The sequence below is a fragment of the Cervus canadensis genome, chromosome 17 (genome assembly GCF_019320065.1).
Source record: "Cervus canadensis isolate Bull #8, Minnesota chromosome 17, ASM1932006v1, whole genome shotgun sequence".
Classification (NCBI taxonomy): domain Eukaryota; kingdom Metazoa; phylum Chordata; class Mammalia; order Artiodactyla; family Cervidae; genus Cervus; species Cervus canadensis.
The window spans coordinates 53,140,988-53,158,324 of record NC_057402.1 but is presented as its reverse complement, the minus strand read 5'-3'; the positions used below and the strand labels follow the sequence as shown (position 1 = coordinate 53,158,324).

Genomic DNA, 17,337 nt, shown 5'->3' with positions numbered 1-17,337 from the left:
CTATGAGATTCTCTAGGCAAGAGTACTGGGGCAGGTTGCCATGCCCTCCTCTAGGGGATCTCCAGAAGGGATCAAACCTGGGTCTCCTGCATTACAGGCAGATTCTTTACCGCTTAGCCACCAGGGAAGGCCCATCCCCTGCTCTCAGGAGCTGCAAATAGAACTTTCACCTTTAAATGCTTCTGACAATCACCACCTGGGAAGCTGTCCTAGCCCTGAGAAAGTTCCAAGACTCATCATGCAGACAGGTCAGATCACACAGAGACAGTTCCTAGAGACCAGGATCAGTGTCACCCCGTTTGACACCAGCAAGCCCATGCCAAGAATCCGGACCACCATCCTCATGCCTGCCGATGTGGTGGGGGTTGGGGGATAATAAGTAGGTATATTAAAATGTCACAGTGGTTTTTATCTGAAAGGAAATCAGTCCTGAATATTCACTGGAAGGACTGATGCTGAAGCTGAAGCTCCAAAACTTTGGCCACCTGATGTGAAGAACTGACTCATTGGAAAAGACCCTGAGGCTGGGAAAGATTGAAGATGGGAGGAGAAGGGGACAACAGAGGATGAGATGGTTGGATGGTATCACTGACTCAATCAACCTAAGTTTGAACAAGTTCTAGGAGTTGGTGATGGACAGGAAAGCCTGGCGTGCTGCAGTCCATGGGATCACAAAGAGTTGGACATGACTGAGCAACTGAACTGAACTGAACTGAACTGTGGTTTTTTTTTTTAGAATGAAAATTGTGTTGCTTCTTTCCTTTTTTTTTTTTTTGTTTATCTGAAAAGGTTTACTGTGCACAGAGAGGAAGGGCTTAGTCCTTCTTGGCTGCCACTTTCCTCGTGGAGGCCAGGGTGTTGCTCAGCTCCTCTCTCTTCCTCTTGGCATTTTTGTGTGTCCCCACCCCTTTTTAAAAATTTCTTTATTTTTTTTTAATTTATTTATTTTAATTGGAGGCTAATTACATTTTTTAAAATTTATTTTTTATTGAAGGATAATTGCTTTACAGAATTTTGCTGTTTTCTGTCAAACCTCAGCATGAATCAGCCATAGGTGTACATACATCCCCTCCCTTTTGGACCTCCCTCCCATCTCCCTCCCCACCCCACCCCTCTAGGTTGACACAGAGCCCCTGTTTGGGTTTCCTGAGCCACACAGCAAATTCCCGTTGGCTATCTATTTTACACATGGTCATGTAAGTCTCCATGTTACTCTTTCCACACATCTCACCCTCTCCTCCCCTCTCCCCATGTCCATAAGTCTGTTCTCTATGTCTGTTTTTCCATTACTGCTCTGTAAATAAATACTTCAGTACCATTTTTCTAGATTCCGTATATATGGGTTAGAATACAGTATTTATCCGTCTTTCTGATTCACTTCACTCTGTATAGTAGATTCTAGGTTTATCCACCTCATTAAAACTGACTCAAATGTGTTCCTTTTTATGGCTGAGTAATATTCGGGCATTGTGGTATATGTACCACAATTTCTTTATCCATTCATCTGTCCTTGGACATCTAGGTTGCTTCCATGTTCTAGCTATTGTAAATAGTGCTGCAATGAACAATTTTCAATTTTGGTTTCCTCAGGGTATACGCCTAGAAGTGGGACTGCTGGGTCATGTGGTGGTTTTATTCCTAGTTCTTTAAGGAATCTCCATATCATCTTCTATGGTGGCTGTATCAATTTACACTCCCACCAACAATGCAAGAGCGTTCCCTTTTCTCCACACCCTCTCCAGCAGTTATTGTTTGTAGGCTTTTTGATGATGGCCATTCTGACTGGTGTGGGGTGATATCTCATTGTAGTTTTGATTTGTATTTCTCTAATAATGAGCGATGCTGAGCATCTTTTCATGCATTTGTTAGCCAATTGTATGTCTTCTTTGGAGAGATGTCTGTTTAGGTCTTTTTCCCACTTTTTGATTGGGTTGTTTGTTTTTCCGGTATTGAGTTGTGTGAGCTGCTTGTTTATTTTGGAAATTAATCCTTTGTCAGTTGTTTCACTTGCTATTTTCTCCCATTCTGAGGGTTGTGTTTTCACCTTGCTTATAGTTTCCTTTGCTGTGCAAAAGCTTTTAAGTTTAACCAGGTCCCACTTGTTTACTTTTGTTTTTATTTCCATTACTCTAGGAGGTGGATCATAGAGGATCTTGCTTTGATTTATGTAATTGAGTGTTCCGCCTATGTTTTCCTCTGAGAGTTTTATAGCTTCTGGTCTTACATTTAGGTCTTTAAACCATTTTAGGTTATCTTTGTGCATGGTGTTAGGAGGTGTTCTAATTTCATTCTTTTACATGTAGCTGTCCAGTTTTCCCAGAACCATTTGTTTAAGAGGCTGTCTTTGCCCCATTGTATATTCTTGCCTTCTTTGTCAAAAATAAGGTATCCATAGGTTTCTGGACTTTCTATCTTGTTCCACTGGTCTATATTTCTGTTTTTGTGCCAGTGCCATACAGTCTTGATGACTGTAGCTTTGTAGTATAATCTGAAGACAGGGAGGTTGATTCCTCCAGCTTCATTCTTCTTTCTCAAGATTTCTTTGGCTGTTTGGGGTCTTTTGTATTTCCATATGAATTGTGAAAGTGTTTTGTTCTAGTTCTGTGAAAAATGCCATTAGCAATTTGATAGGGATCACATTAAATATGTAAATTGCATTTGGTAGTATAGTCATTTTCACAATATTGATTGTTCCTATCCAGGAACATGAAATATCTCTCCCTCTGTTTACGCTGTCTTTAATTTCTTTCATTAGTGTCTTATAATTTTCTGTGTACAATTCTTTTGTCTCCTTAGGTAAGTTTATTCCTAGATATTTAATTCTTTTTGTTGCAATGGTGAATGGGGTTGATTCCTTAATTTCTCTTTCTGAATTTTCATTGTTAATATATAGAAATGCAAGTGATTTCTGTGTATTGATTTTGTATCCTGCAACTTTGCTAAATTCACTGATTAGTTCTAGTAATTTTCTGATACTATCTTTAGGGTTTTCTATGTACAGTATCATGTCATCTGCAAACAGTGAGAGCTTTACTTCTTTTTTCATCTGGATTCCTTTTATTTCCTTTTCTTCTCTGATTGTTGCAGCTAGGACTTCCAGAACTATGTTGAATAATAGTGGCAAAAGTGGACAACCTTGTCTTATTTCTGATCTTAGGGGGAATGCTTTCAGTTTTTCACCATTGAGAATAATGTTTGCTGTAGGCTTATCATATATGGCCTTTACTATGTTGAGGTAGATTCCTTCTATGCCCATTTTTGAAGAGTTTTAACCATAAATGGGTGTTGAATTTTGTCATAGGCTTTTTCTGCATCTATTGAGATTATCATATGATTTTTATCTTTCAATTTGTTAGTATGGTGTATCACACTGATTGATTTGCATATATTGAAGAATCCTTGCATCCCTGGAGTAAACCCAACTTGATCATGGTGTATGAGCTTTTGGTGCGTTGCTGAATTCTGTTTGCTAAAATTTTGTTGAGGGTTTTTGCATCTATGTTCATCAGTGATATTGGCCTGTGGTTTTTTTGTGTTGTCTTTGTCTGGTTTTGGTATCAGGGTGATGGTGGCCTCATAGAATGAATTTGGAAGTGTTCCTTCCTCTGCAGTTTTTTGAAAGCGTTTTAGAAGGATAGGCATTAGCTCTTCTCTAAGTGTTTGATAGTATTCTCCTGTGAAGCCATCTGGTCTGGGGCTTTTTGTTTTTTGGGAAGATTTTTGATCACAGCTTCAATTTCAGTGCTTATAATTGGGTTGTTCATAACTTCTATTTCTTCCTGGTTCAGTATTGGAAGATTAAACTTTTCTAAGAATCTGTCCATTTCTTCCAGGTTATCTATCTATTGCCATATAGTTGTTCATAATAGCTCTTATAATCCTTTGTATTTCTGCATTGTCTGTTGTAATCTCTCCTTTTTCATTTCTAGTTTGGTTGATTTGATTCTTCTCTCTTTTTTTCTCGATGAGTCTGGCTTAAAGGTTTGTCAGTTCTGTTTATCTTCTCAAAGAATCAGCTTTTAGTTTTATTAATCTTTACTATTGTTTCTTTCATTTCTTTTTCATGTATTTCTGCTTGGATCTTTATGATTTCTTTCCTTCTACTAATTTTTTTGTTGTTGTTCTTCTTCTTTTTCCAGTTGTTTCAGGTGTAAAATCAGGTTTTCTATTCTATATTTTTCTTGCTTCTTAGAGGTAGGATTGCATTGTTATAAACTTTCCTCTTAGAACTGCTTTTGTTGCATCTCATAGGTTTTGAGTTGCTGTGATCTCATTGTCATTTGTTTCTGGAACTTTTTTGATTTTGCTTTTGATTTCTTCAGTAACCTGTTGGTTATTTAGAAATGTGTTGTTTAATCTCCATGTGTTTGTGTTTCTTACACTTTTTTCCTTGTAATTGATATTTAGTCTCAGCATTGTGGTTGGAGAAGATGCTTGATACAATTTCAATTTTCTTAAATTTCCTGAGGCTTGATTTGTGACCCAAGATGTGGTTTATCCTGGAGAATGTTCCATGTGCACTTGACAAGAAGGTGTATTCTTCTGCATTTGGATGGAATGTCCTGAAGATATCAATGAGATCCATCTCATCTAACATATCATTTAAGACTGTGTTTCCTTACTAATTTGCTGTTTTGGTGATCTGTCCATTGGTGTGAGTGGGCTGTTAAAGTCTCCTCCTATTATTGTGTTACTGCCAATTTCTCCCTTTATGTCTGTTAGTGTTTGTCTTATGTATTGAGGTGCTCCTGTGTTGGGTGCGTAGATATTTACAATTGTTATGTCTTCCTCTTGGATCGATCCCTAGATCATTATGTAGTGTCCTTCCTTATCTCTTGTAATCTTCTTTATTTTAAGGTCTATTTTGTCTGATATGAAGATTGCTATCTCAGCTTTCTTTTGCTTTCCATTTGCATGGAATATATATTTCCATCATCTCACTTTCAGTCTATATGTGTCATGAGGTCTAAAGTGGGTTTCTTGTTGACAGCATGTATATGGGTCTTGTTTTCCATCCATTCAGGCAGTCTGTGTCTTTGGTTGGAGCATTTAATCCATTTGTATTTTAAGTAATTATTGATATATATGTTCCTATTGCCATTTTCTTAAGTTTGGGGTTGATTTTGTAGATTTTTTTTTCTGTTGTATTTCTTGACTACATAAGTCCCTTTAACATTTGTTGTAAAGCTGGTTTGGTGGTACTGAATTCTCCTAACTTTTGCTTGTCTGAGAAACTTTTTATTTCTCCATCAATTTTGAGTGAGATACTTGCTGGGTACAGTAATCTTGTAGATTTTTCCCTTTCAGTACTTTAGATGTATCCTCCCATTCCCTTCTGGCCTGCAGAGTTCCTCCTGAAAGATCAGCTGTTAAGTGTATGGGGTTTCCCTTGTGTGTTACCTGTTGTTCCTCCCTTGCTGCTTCTAATATTCTTTCTTTGTGTTTAGTCTTTGTTAGTTTGATTAGTATGTGTCTTGGCATGTTTCTCCGTGGATTTATCCTATATGGGACTCTTCATGCCTCTTGGACTTGAGTGACTATTTCCTTTTCCATGTTGGGGAAATTTTCAACTATAACCTCTTCAAAAATTTTCTCATACCCTTTCTTTTTCTCTCCTTCTTCTGGGACCCCTATAATTTGAATGTTTGTGCATTTGATATGGTCCCAGAAGTCTCTGAGACTCTCTTCAGCTCTTTTCATTCCTTTTACTTTATTCTGCTCTTCCGAAGTTATTTCCACCATTTTATCTTTCAGCTCACTGATTTATTCTTCTGCTTCAGATATTCTGCTATTGATTCCTCCTAGAGTATTTTTAATTTCAGCAATTGTGTTGTTTGTCTCTGTATGTTTATTCTTTAATTCTTCTAGGTATTTGTTAATTGAGTCTTGCATTGTCTGCGTTTTGTTTTCAAGGTTTTTGATCATCTTTACTATCATTGTTCTGAATTCTTTTTCAGGTAATTTGCCTATTTCCTTGTATTTTATTTGGACTTCCGTGTTTCTACTGTGCTTCATTTGTGCTGTATTTCGCTGCCTTTTCATTTTTTTTTTTTTAAAGTTATTGTGTTTGAAGTCTCCTTTTCCCAGGCTTCAACGAAAGTTGAATTTTTTTCCTTAAAGAAGGGTGAATTCTTTCTTCCTTTTGGTTTCTTCCATCCTAAGGTTGGTCCAGTGGTTGGTGTGAGCTTCGTATAGGGTGAGATTTGTGCTGAGTTTATGTTTCTTTGTTTTTCCTCTGATGGGAAAGGCTGAGTGAGGTGGTAATCCTGTCTGCTGATGATTGGGTTTGTATCTTTGTTTTGTTTGTTGTTTAGGTGAGATTAATCCTGCACAGGGTGCTACTGGTGGTTGGGTGATGCCAGGTCTTGTATTCAAGTGTTTTCCTTTGTGTGAGTTCTCACTATTTGATACTCCCTAGGGTTAGTTCTCTGGTGGTCTAGGGTCTTGGAGTCAGTGCTCCCACTCTAAAGACTCAGGGCTTGATCTCTGGTCAGGAACAAAGATTCTACAAGTGGTTTGTTATGGCATTAAATCAGATTAAAACAAATATCAAAAAACAAGAAACCAAAGATGAAACCCAGACAAATGTTAGTTACAAAATCAGGCAAATAATAAATAAAATAATTAAATAAACACATACACATATACATATACACCCATGAGCAAAGTCAAAACACTCCAACAAAAATAAAGTACAGTAGATTGATTTGGCTAACAAAGGAAATAAAAAAATATATTTACCAGTTAAGAACAAAACTAACTTAAGTGCAAACTGGAAAACAAAACTAAAGGTGCCAAGTGGGGAATAAAGCAATGAAAACAAAACTTATCAAATATGTTGAGAGGAAAGAAAAGAAAAGAAATAATAGATATGCAAAGTTAAATAGAGGTAGATAAAGAAGATTTATATATGTTAAAAAATTAACTGCAAGGGGGAAAGAACAGTAGGAAAAGCAAAGGAATAAATGTAGAAAAAATAATAGGTTTAAAAAGTTTAAAATTAAAGAGAAAGAGAAAAGAAAAAAAAGAGGGAAACTCCACAGAACTGCAAAAACCCAACATAGAAGCAGAGGTTTAAGACAACAGTAGAAAATGTGACTGAGGAAAAAAAAGCTCAACCGCTTAATTGGATTTCTTAGTGCCAATAAAATCAACAACTACAGGGGTGGGGTGAGAGGGGGAGGGAAATAAAAAAAATAATCCAAAACAATCTACAGAACAAGTCAAAAAATATTTTTCTTGAGTCTCTGCTGTCAGAGTCCTTTCCCGCGCTGGGAGTCGCAGACCACCTCCCCTCCCTAGGATGCCCTACAACGCGTGCTGATCTCTGGACCTGCTGCGGGGGCAGCTCGGATTCTAACCTGGTCCTACTCCTGTGTGTTCTTGCCTCCAATGTCCACAGCTGTCAGAACTAGTGCGTTTTCTTTTATGCGAGCTCTCAATGGCCTTTTATATAGTCCATAGACACAAAGTCTGCCTAGTTGATCGTGTGGATTTAATCTGCAGCTTGTGCAGCTGGTGGGAAGGTTTTGGGTCTTCTTCCTTAGTCACATTGCCCTTGGGTTTCAACTATGGTTTTATTTCCACCTCTGCATGTGGTCGTCCACTGGGGTTTGCTCCTGAGGCTGCCCTGGAGGACTTGGGTTCGCCCCTGTGAGGCCAGGTGTGGAGGTGGTGCAGCTGCTTGGGTCGCAGGGGTTCTGGCAGCACCAGGTACTCAGGGGGGTTGGCGGCTAGGGCAGCAGGAAATATAGTGCTCTAGAAGGGGATGGCGACCATTGTTGGCCAATATGCTCCAGTATTCTTGCCTGGAGAACCCCCCTCCCTGACAGAGAAGCCTGAAGGCCACAGTCTACAGGGTCACAGAGTCAGACACTACCGAAGCAACCCTGCGTGCATAGACACAAGACTTTTTTGGCCTCTGGCCGCTCTGCCCCAGTGAGAGTTGAGTATGAAGGTGGTGCAGCTGCTTGGCTTGTGGGGACCCTGGTGGTGCCAAGTGTGCAGGGACATGGACTGCCTCTGCGGCAGGAGTTATGGTTCTATCACAGTCTTTTTTCGAGGCTCTTGTAGCTGGCTATCAGAAGGCCTCTTTGGCCAGTCTTTCTCTGTAGCTCACCCCATTCAGGCACTTAGAGGGCTCGCTTGCCTGGGTCCTACTCTGTAGATCGTCACATCAGGCACTTAAAAGAGCACCCTGGCTGGGGTCTTGCTCTGTAGCTCAGTGCCTGGGGGGTTTGATGGGCCAGCCTTTCTCTTGTTCAGCTGCCGATGCTGGTGTGTGGGGAGAGAGAGGCTTGGTGATGGCTCCAACCACTACATGTGACTTAGCAGTATCACCTTTCTTCCACGGTTGCCTGGCTTTCCTCCACAGGCATTTCCCACCACAATCTCCTCCCTCACATCCCCTTGATCCATCTCTCCGAAGTCAACAACAGCCCTCGCCCTGGGATTGCTCCACAATCTCTAAACTCCAGCTCTGAGCCGCTGCACCTTCCAGGGGCCCAGCGTTCCTGTTCAGGGTATGTACGGCTGCAGCAAGTACTGTCTGATTCTCATTCCATTTAAGCTGCCACAGATCAGCTGCTTCACTCTCAGCCTTAAACGTTTCTCCTCTGACTCAGACAGTGGCACCAATGTGGGGATCGGACCCCTGCTTCAGTTCCCCCACCTGCGAGGGCAGGTCCAGTCCCACTAACACTCCTGTTTCTCCCCCTAGTTCCTTGGTCCTACCGAGTTTTGCGTGGGTCTATATCCTCTTTTCCACTGGTCAGGTCCTCCTGTCTGCTCTCAGCTGGTGTTCTGCATGCACGTGTGTGTCTGAAGGTGTATTCCTGACGTATCCATGGAAAGCGATATACTGCACGGCCACCTCCTCCTCCGCCGTCTTGTTCTCTCCCCCCACCCTTTTCTTGATGAACTCGAGGGCCCGCTTGTCCTTGGAGACCTTGAGCAGCTCCATGACCTGCTGCTCCTAAGATGAACACCTCCCAGATCATGTTCTGCACAAACATGATGTGTTTGCTGAGGTGCCCGCGACTGCCGCTTGCTCACCTTCTTGGTCACCCTGAGGCTGTTGCTGAGGCCCATGGCCATGGGGTAGCTCAGAGCCCTGGCTGCTGTTCTTCAGAGGCTGCCACTGTGGAAGGACCACATAGTCCTTTTTTAATGTTCCCCTGGAGGCTGTAAAATTTTGTTCAAATTCAGAGTTCTATAAAAGTCAATCCTGATAAGTTTTTGCCAGCTTTATAATTGTTTTCTGGAGTCTCTTAACTTTTCCATTTTTAATGACATCATCAGATCTGTTGATTTTAATTCTACAGTATCACTAAAATATGACTTCTCTTTTAAAAAAATATGTATTTATATTTATTTATTTGGCTGCATCGGATCTGAGTTGCAGCCGGTGGAATCTTGGTTGCATCCTGTATCTTTCCTTGTGGTGCATGGATTGTCTAGTGGCACACGGGCTCAGCAGCTGTGGCACCCAGGCTTAGCTGCCTTTGGCATGTGAGATCCTAGCTCCCTGACTAGGGATTGAACCCATGCCCCGTGCATTGGAAGGCGGATTCTCAACCACTGGACCACCAGGGAAGTACTGAGGATGGCTTTCTTCCTCCAAAGGTCAGTAGGAATATTCCTCTCCTTCAGCTACAACTCCAGCTGTCTCTGGCCTCCCATAACCATCCCTCCCAAGGCCCGCAGGCCTGCAGTTACAATGGTCCCCACTATTACTAACCCTGATGTGTGACACCATCCCCAGACGCTTCTCTTAAATGCACCCGCACCTTGGCACATGATCCCTTTACTAAACTCTCTTCACTTGCCCCTGCTGTCAACACCTTGCCAACAGCCTGACTGGTTATCATGAGACTATATTCTGGCTGAGGAGAGGTTGGCAACGTGTCCCGTTGCATCTCCTGTGAGCTTTTCTTGGGTCTTCTCCTCTCTTCTTTGCTTCTTCTCTTGCTCCTGCCTTGGATATAATGCTGCCAAGCATCCTGGGTGCCGAGGACAAGGGCCACCGTTAGGAAGGCAATGTTGTACCCTGGAAGGAGCCTGCCTCCTGAGGACCTCACGGGGAAGAAGTGGTGTCAGGTGTGTGATTCTGGGAGAACTGCTGCATCTTTCTGAATCTTAGTTTCCTTGTCCGCGAAGTAGGTCTTAGTACTAGTGGCCCTGCAGGCTCACAATGAAGAAAGAATGAGATAATTTATGCACAAAGGCCTGCGGGAAAGAATGCAAGCAAACAAAAGGCGGTCCCATACATTTTGTGAATTTGCTTTCGATGAAAACTCCAAACCTTTATACTCTTGCAGGGAAGATGCACAACCTATCTTTACTTTCAGCAAGGGAATAACACCTTAGATTTGCAGTTTGCAAAGCACCTTAACATTCATTATATTTAATCTAGGCAACACTTCTGGGAGGGAGGAAGCGGTTTGGCATGGCTATTTTTAAATTTTTTTTTATTAGAAAAGGAAGAGCCACGGAGAATGAGATGACCTGCAGAAAGATACTTAGGTAACTCGTTAACTAAAGAGGGACAGAATCAAGTCTAGAATTCTGTCACTTGAGCTCCACCTGAGAGAAGAAGGCAATTGAACGTCCTTGTTGGGAAATCTTATTATGTTTATTAAAAATTGCCCTGTGGTAATCAGGTCTCTGATACCAGATTATGTCAGGGGCCAGTCTGCAAATTATTCCCTGAGGGAACATGGTTCCTCATCAGGATGGGGGTGTGGGACACAGTTGAAGGACTTCTTGGGACAAGGGAACAATGGGTGAAGTCCATAAACAATTTTGAAGAATTTGAGGAAAAACTCCTCAGAGTCTATGATGCTTGGTATTAAGACAACCCTGTGGCTCTCATCATTTTTCTTTCTAGTAGGGAACTCAAGAAAGAGGACACAGAGAAGCCAGAGCATTGTGATTTGCAGCTAGAAAGGAAAGTTCGAGTCCCTGATAGTATGAGCCCAGTGATGTCTGCTTTCCAGGTCACAGGGAGAGGCAGGCACCTGAGCTGGGCAGCCCAACAAGGAGCCCAAAGGTCTCCCCTAGATTTGTGCACTATTACAGGGATGCTTACCCGTCAGTTTTAGGTGGAAGACTATGATTAAACCATGGCAACGAACCGCTGAGACTTGCAGGGCAAGGGTTTTAAATTTTTGAAGAAAATTTTTGGTCGCACTGTGAGGCACATGTGCATGTGGGATCTGTTTCCCAACCAGGGGTTGAACCCACGTCCCCGCATTGGAAGCATGAAGCCTTAACCATGGGATATCAGCTCACGCCTGTCAGAATGGCTGTCATCCAAAAGACAACAAATAACAAATGTTGTCCAGGGTGAGGAGAAAAGGGAACCCTCGGATACTGTTGGTAGGAATGTAAGTTGGTGCAGCCACTGCGGAAAACAGTGTGGAGGTTTCTCCAAAAAACAAAAGTAGAACTACTGTGAAAAGTGAGAATTGTTAGCTGTTCACACTAAAAGAGTTAGTTTCCAACTCTTTGCGACCCCATGGACTTTAGCCCACCAGGTTCTTTCTATCCATGACATTCTCCAGGTAAGAGTATTGGAGTGGGTAGCCATTCCCTTCTCCAGGGGATCTTCTTGACCCAGGGATCCAACCCAGGTCTCCTGCATTGCAGGCAGATTCTTTACCATCTGAGCCACCAGAAAATCCCAGAACTACCATGTGATCCAGCAATTCCACTCTGGGGTGTATAAAAAAAATAAAACCCTTCAAAACATTAATTCAAAAATATATACACACCCTAATGTTTCTAGTAGCACTATTTACAATTGCCAAGATGCAGAAGCAATTCAAGTGTTCATCAACAGATGGCTGGATAAAGAAGATGTGTGTGTATATATACATCTATATATATGTACATACGCATAATGGAATACTCAGCCATGAAAAAAGAAGGAAACTTTGCATTTGTAGCAGCATAGTTGACTTGGAGGACATTGTGCTAAGTGAAATAAGTAAGACAGAGAAAGACAAATACTGTATGCTATCACATGTGGAATCTAAAAAATAACAAAAAAAACTAGTGAATATAACAAAAAAGCAGAATCCCAGGAAAAAGGAACAAACTAGTGGGTACAGTGGGGGTGGGGAGGAGAATATAGGGATGAGGAATGAGAGGCACAAACTGTTGGGTGTAAACCAGGCTACAAGGATGTATTTACTGTGCAATACGGGGAATATAGTGACTAGTAATTATAAATGGAGTATAACCTTTAAAAATTGTATAAAATGTGAAAAGAATTACACGTGCGCAAAGAATGGTCAGATTTTATGTTCTATGTAGTCTGCTAGTAATTTTTATCTATTCTTCAGCCAGCTCAATAGCATGTTTCTTTTTAGTCACTGAGTCATCTCTGACTCTTCTGCGACCCCATGGAGTGTAGCTCGCTAGGCTCCTCCATCTATGGGATTTCCCAGACAAGAATACTGGAGTGGGTTGCTATTTCCTTCTTTAGTGTCTCTTCCTGACCCAGGGATTGAACCCTTGTCTCCTGCATTGGCAGGCATATTTTTTTACCACTGAGCCACCTGGGAAGCCTATTCTATATCATAGTTATTACCGTAACTTTAAAATAATTCCTCCTCCTTGCTTTTCTACAGAAATGCTTTTGCAATTTTTTTTTCTCCATTTGTCCTTCAGAATTGAATGGTCAATAAAATGTATATTCTCAAGAAAACAAATATATTGGCATTTTGGTTAGAATTGAAATGAATCTATAAGTCAATTTAGGGAGCATGGATACATTTACCATATTAAGTCTTACTAGCCATGAACGAAATATGTTTCTCTGTCAATTCAGGTCCTTTAAAAGTCTCTTAATAAATTTGTTTAATATTCCCCATGGAGTTATTGATGTCCTCTGTTTAGATTTAATGGGTATCCAATCTTCCCTGATGCTCCAATAAATGTGGCCTTTTTATTAAAAAATGTTCTCTAATTATCTGTTACTGATATGTAGAATGAAATGAACTTTTAAACATTAATATCATAGCCAATCATCTTGCCAAAATCACCTTTTTATGTCTAATAATTTATCTGTGAGTTCTATTCATTGTCTACGAAAATGGTCATATCAGATGTAAATAGTTTCAGCTTTATTTTCTTGTTTCTAATTTATGCTTCTGTTTATTTTCTTGCCTCATTGCACTAAGACATCTAATAAAGTATTCAATAGAAATAGTGATGGTGGGTACATGGGTCCTGTTTATTTTAAAGGGAATACTTCTAAGATTTATTCTCTTAAGATGATGTAAATTTCTGTAGTAATTGTGCGCGGTCGCTGTCACGTCTGACTCTTGGCGACCCCATGGTCTGGAGCCCACCAGGCTCCTGTCTGTGGAATTTTCCAGGCAAGAATACTAGAGTGGGTTGTCATTTCCTTCTACAGGTTCCTCTTTATTACTAATCTACAAATGACTTTTTTCCCATGTAATCACGTTGCAATGTATCAAATGCTTTTTTCTGCATCTACTGAAATGATCAAATTTTCTCTTAATGTGGTGAATTACAAGTATTTTCTGATGTGAAACTCTCCTTTTATACCTAGTAGGGTAGATTGCAGAGATGGCGATAACTTTTCACTTCTCCACACAACTATATCCTGTGCAGTATTATGTTACAGTTCCTCCCATAAACAGGTGGAGTTCATTCTCCCATCCTTGAATCTGGGCAGGTGTTGTGGCTTGCTTTTATCAATAGAAGCAGTGGAAATGACTGCATGCCAGTTCCAAGCCTGTGGAGGCCTTGCAGCTTCCACTCCTACGTCCTCTCTTGGAACCCTGCTCCTATCCTATGAATAAGACTGGGCTAGACATCTGTGTGATGAAAGACGTGTGGTCCAGTTACCCTATCACCCCAGAAGCCAGCCAGTCAATCACAAGATACACAAGTGAGGATATCCTGGATTGGCTGACGTCCAGCAAACATCCCAGTTGATAGCAAACACAGGGGGGACTCTGCCTGAGGTCAGCCACGGCTGGCCCAGATCAGTGTCACTGCCTAGCTAACTATAGACCCATAAACGATAATGAATGCTTATCATTGTAAGCTATTGAGCACTAGAATAAACCCAAATTGGTCATGGTGCCCTGCCTTATTTAAATATTATCATATATGACTTCATTTTTTTGATATTCATGAATGAAATAAGTTCATAATTTTTGTTTCCTTTTTAAAAATTTGTTTTTAATTGAAGGATAATTTCTTTACAGTATGCATCAGTTTCTGCCAAACATCAACATTTTTCTTTCTTTCTATGTTTTTGGTTTCTGATATTAGGATATTGGTTACCTTTTAGAATAATATAGGGAGATATTTCCTCTTTTTTATTTTTGGGGAGAGTTAGTAAGATTAGGATGACTTGGTTCTTGAAAGTTTGTTTGGAAAAGCATGTAGATTTGTTATATTTTGGGAAGAATTTATACTACTCTTATGATTTCTTTAATAGTTATAAGTATTCAATTTTAAAAATTTCTCAAGTCACATCTGATGTCACATTTTTCTAAGAATTTGTTCAATTTAACCTAAGTTTTAAAATTCCCAGCATATAATTATTGATGGTATCTTCTATTATAAAATTCTGTTTTATCTCTAGTTGTGTCTCTTTTAAAATTATTTACCTGAATCATCTCTTTTTCTTGATTAGCCTTTTCAGAGCATTGTCTATTTTGTTATTTATTTTTCTAAGAACCAGCTTCTAACTGTATTGGTATACTCCATTTTAGTCTTTAAATGTATTTCTTTGAAATCAATGAAATATGATGATCTGCTATTAATCAAAGAAATAAATTTCCCATGAACCACTACTTTTGTTGCAGCTCATAGATTTTGATGTGTGGTATTCCTTATTACTCACTCCTAGTGTTTTAGAAATTCCAGTATGATTTATTCTTTAATTCATGATTTCAGTGACAATGTTTTCATGATTATTCAAATAGAGCTTTTAATTGATATTTGTGTTGTGATCCTCTAACATAATTTTCCTATTTCCCAAGAATGTGCTCTGAGAAACTGTTTTCTGAATTTCATTGAGGCTTCTTTATGGCCTGGCACATGATTTATTTGTATAAATATTCCTTGTGCACCTGAGAAGTGTGTGTACTCGCATGATTATCCGTGTCTGTCTATAAGGTGAAGTTCATTCTTTGTGTTGTTGGAATCTTCTAAGTTTGCTGATTTTGTTTCTGATCAATCAATTATTAAGGAATACATGGTGAAATGGTGGTGCATTTTTCCTTCTCTTTGTGAAGTTCTGTTAAGTTTTGCTTCATATCTTGTCAGGCACTTTCATTAGATGTTAACCCATTTAGAATGACTAGATTTTCTTGGTGAAGTGAAACTTCCATCATTATGTACTGACACTCTCTTTCCCTAATTATTCTCTTGGTCATAAAGTCTATTTTGTATGATACTGTAAGTTCCTAAAAAAAAGAAGTCAGGACTATAACACCTAAAAGTGGCTCACTAGTTCCAGTTTTATTCTCATTTGTTCTTTCTACGTTGGTAGAGGATTGGAAGTGATAAAGACAACAGAATTTTTGAGGAAAGAACAAAGCTTTGCATAATTTACAAGTAACGTCCCCAGTAAACTGTATTCTCTATCCCTGGGGGGATATGTTGGAAGGTCCCATGTAGGTTCCACAAAAGTAATAGTATTTATGCTACAGTGAATGCTAGGCTTGTATTAGAGAAATGCTTCAGCCCACTTACAAAAGAAACATACTATTCTTATTACACATACATAACCTGTAGAAGGGGCTCCCAGGTGGCACAGTGGGAAAGAATCTGCCTGCCAATGCAGGAGACATAAGAGATGTGGGTTCGAACCCTGAGTCGGGAAGATCCCCTGGAGGAGGAAATGGTAACCCACTCCAGTATTCTTGTCTGGAGAATCCCATGGACAGAGGAGCCAGTCCATATGCTACCTTCACAGATTTCCCCCAATTATGTTGGTTACAGGTGAAGAGTGACTTACATGTCTTGTAATATTCTAGAAAGCCTTCTCTACCAGGGGCTGTTTAATGTTGAGGTCCTTTTGTTCATACTGTGATGAGCTGTTTCACAGTACTTTTTAGTAACTAAACGTTTAGATTATCTGGTGTTTCCACCCTGCTCTCCTGGCTTCATCAGATTTTATCCTGTGGCTCTTACTATCGGGTTATTCATTGTGTTTATTTTCAGAGTTGGTAGCTAAATTTTGTGCATCTATTGTGAGATTCCTGAACCTCTCCATTTATATTTTGTTTTCTGTGAGTGATTACTGCATAAGAATGATTTTCAGAACAGCTTGTTTAACATGATGACCTTTAAAGCATTTATTCTAACTTCTGTAGTATCTCACTTATATTTTAAGGACAGTCCCCTTGGGTAGCATTAAGGCATCAAGTAATTTATGTATTTGTTGTCTATTGTTTTTACAGGGGTACTTGAGGAGGTTAAGAAATATCTTTGCTCCCGTATTCAGAATCAACTACTCCAAAAACATGTCAGCTATCATTGAATATATTTCCCCTTTTAGTTTTAGTAATAAAAGTGAATTTAGTTATGCTTTTGAAGTAACTGTATTTTTGACCACCTACCCTGACTTGGCATTTAGTAAGGGATTGGATTTTTTCAAGAAAATTTGTGATAGCTATTGTATAATCCAGCCTGATATTATTCCTTTTCATTTTCTTTGTTGTGGTAAAAAGCACGAAGCACAAAATATACAATTTCAACCATTTTAAAGTACATTTTTATATACCATTTTAACCATTAAGTGCATTCACATCATGCAGCCATCACCCCCATCCACCGCCAAAGTTTTCATTTTGCAAAACAGAAACTCTAAGCCCATTAAACAACTTTCCTCTCCCCCGCCCTTCAGCTCCTGGAAACCACCATTCTACTTCCTGCTTTTGAATGTGGCTACTCTTAGAAACTCACAGAAGTGGAATCATACAGTACTTGTCCTTTTGTGACTGGCTTATTTCACTTAGCATATCTTCAAGGTTCATTTATATCAAAGCATTCAGAATTTCCTTCCTTTTTGAGGCTGAATAATAGTCATTTGTTGTTGTTTAGTTGCTAAGTCCTGTCCGACTCTTTTTGTGATCCCATGAACTGTAGCCCACCAGGCTCCTCTGTCTTTGGGATTTCCCAGGCAAGAATATTGGAGAGAGTTGCCATTGCCTTCTCCAGGGGATCTTCCTGACCCAGGGATTGAACCCTTGTCTCTTATGACTCCTGCATTAGCAGGAATGCCAGTAGCGCCACCTGGGAAGCTCATAATAGCCATTATTAATATATATATCACACTTTGTT

At 39.9% G+C, this 17,337-nt stretch overlaps 1 pseudogene; it reads right to left on the bottom strand.

Annotated features, from left to right (window-relative positions):
* Nucleotides 1-811: 811 nt before the first annotated feature.
* On the bottom strand, nucleotides 812-9,798 carry LOC122454958 (annotated as a pseudogene).
* Between the last annotated feature and the right edge of the window lie 7,539 nt (nucleotides 9,799-17,337).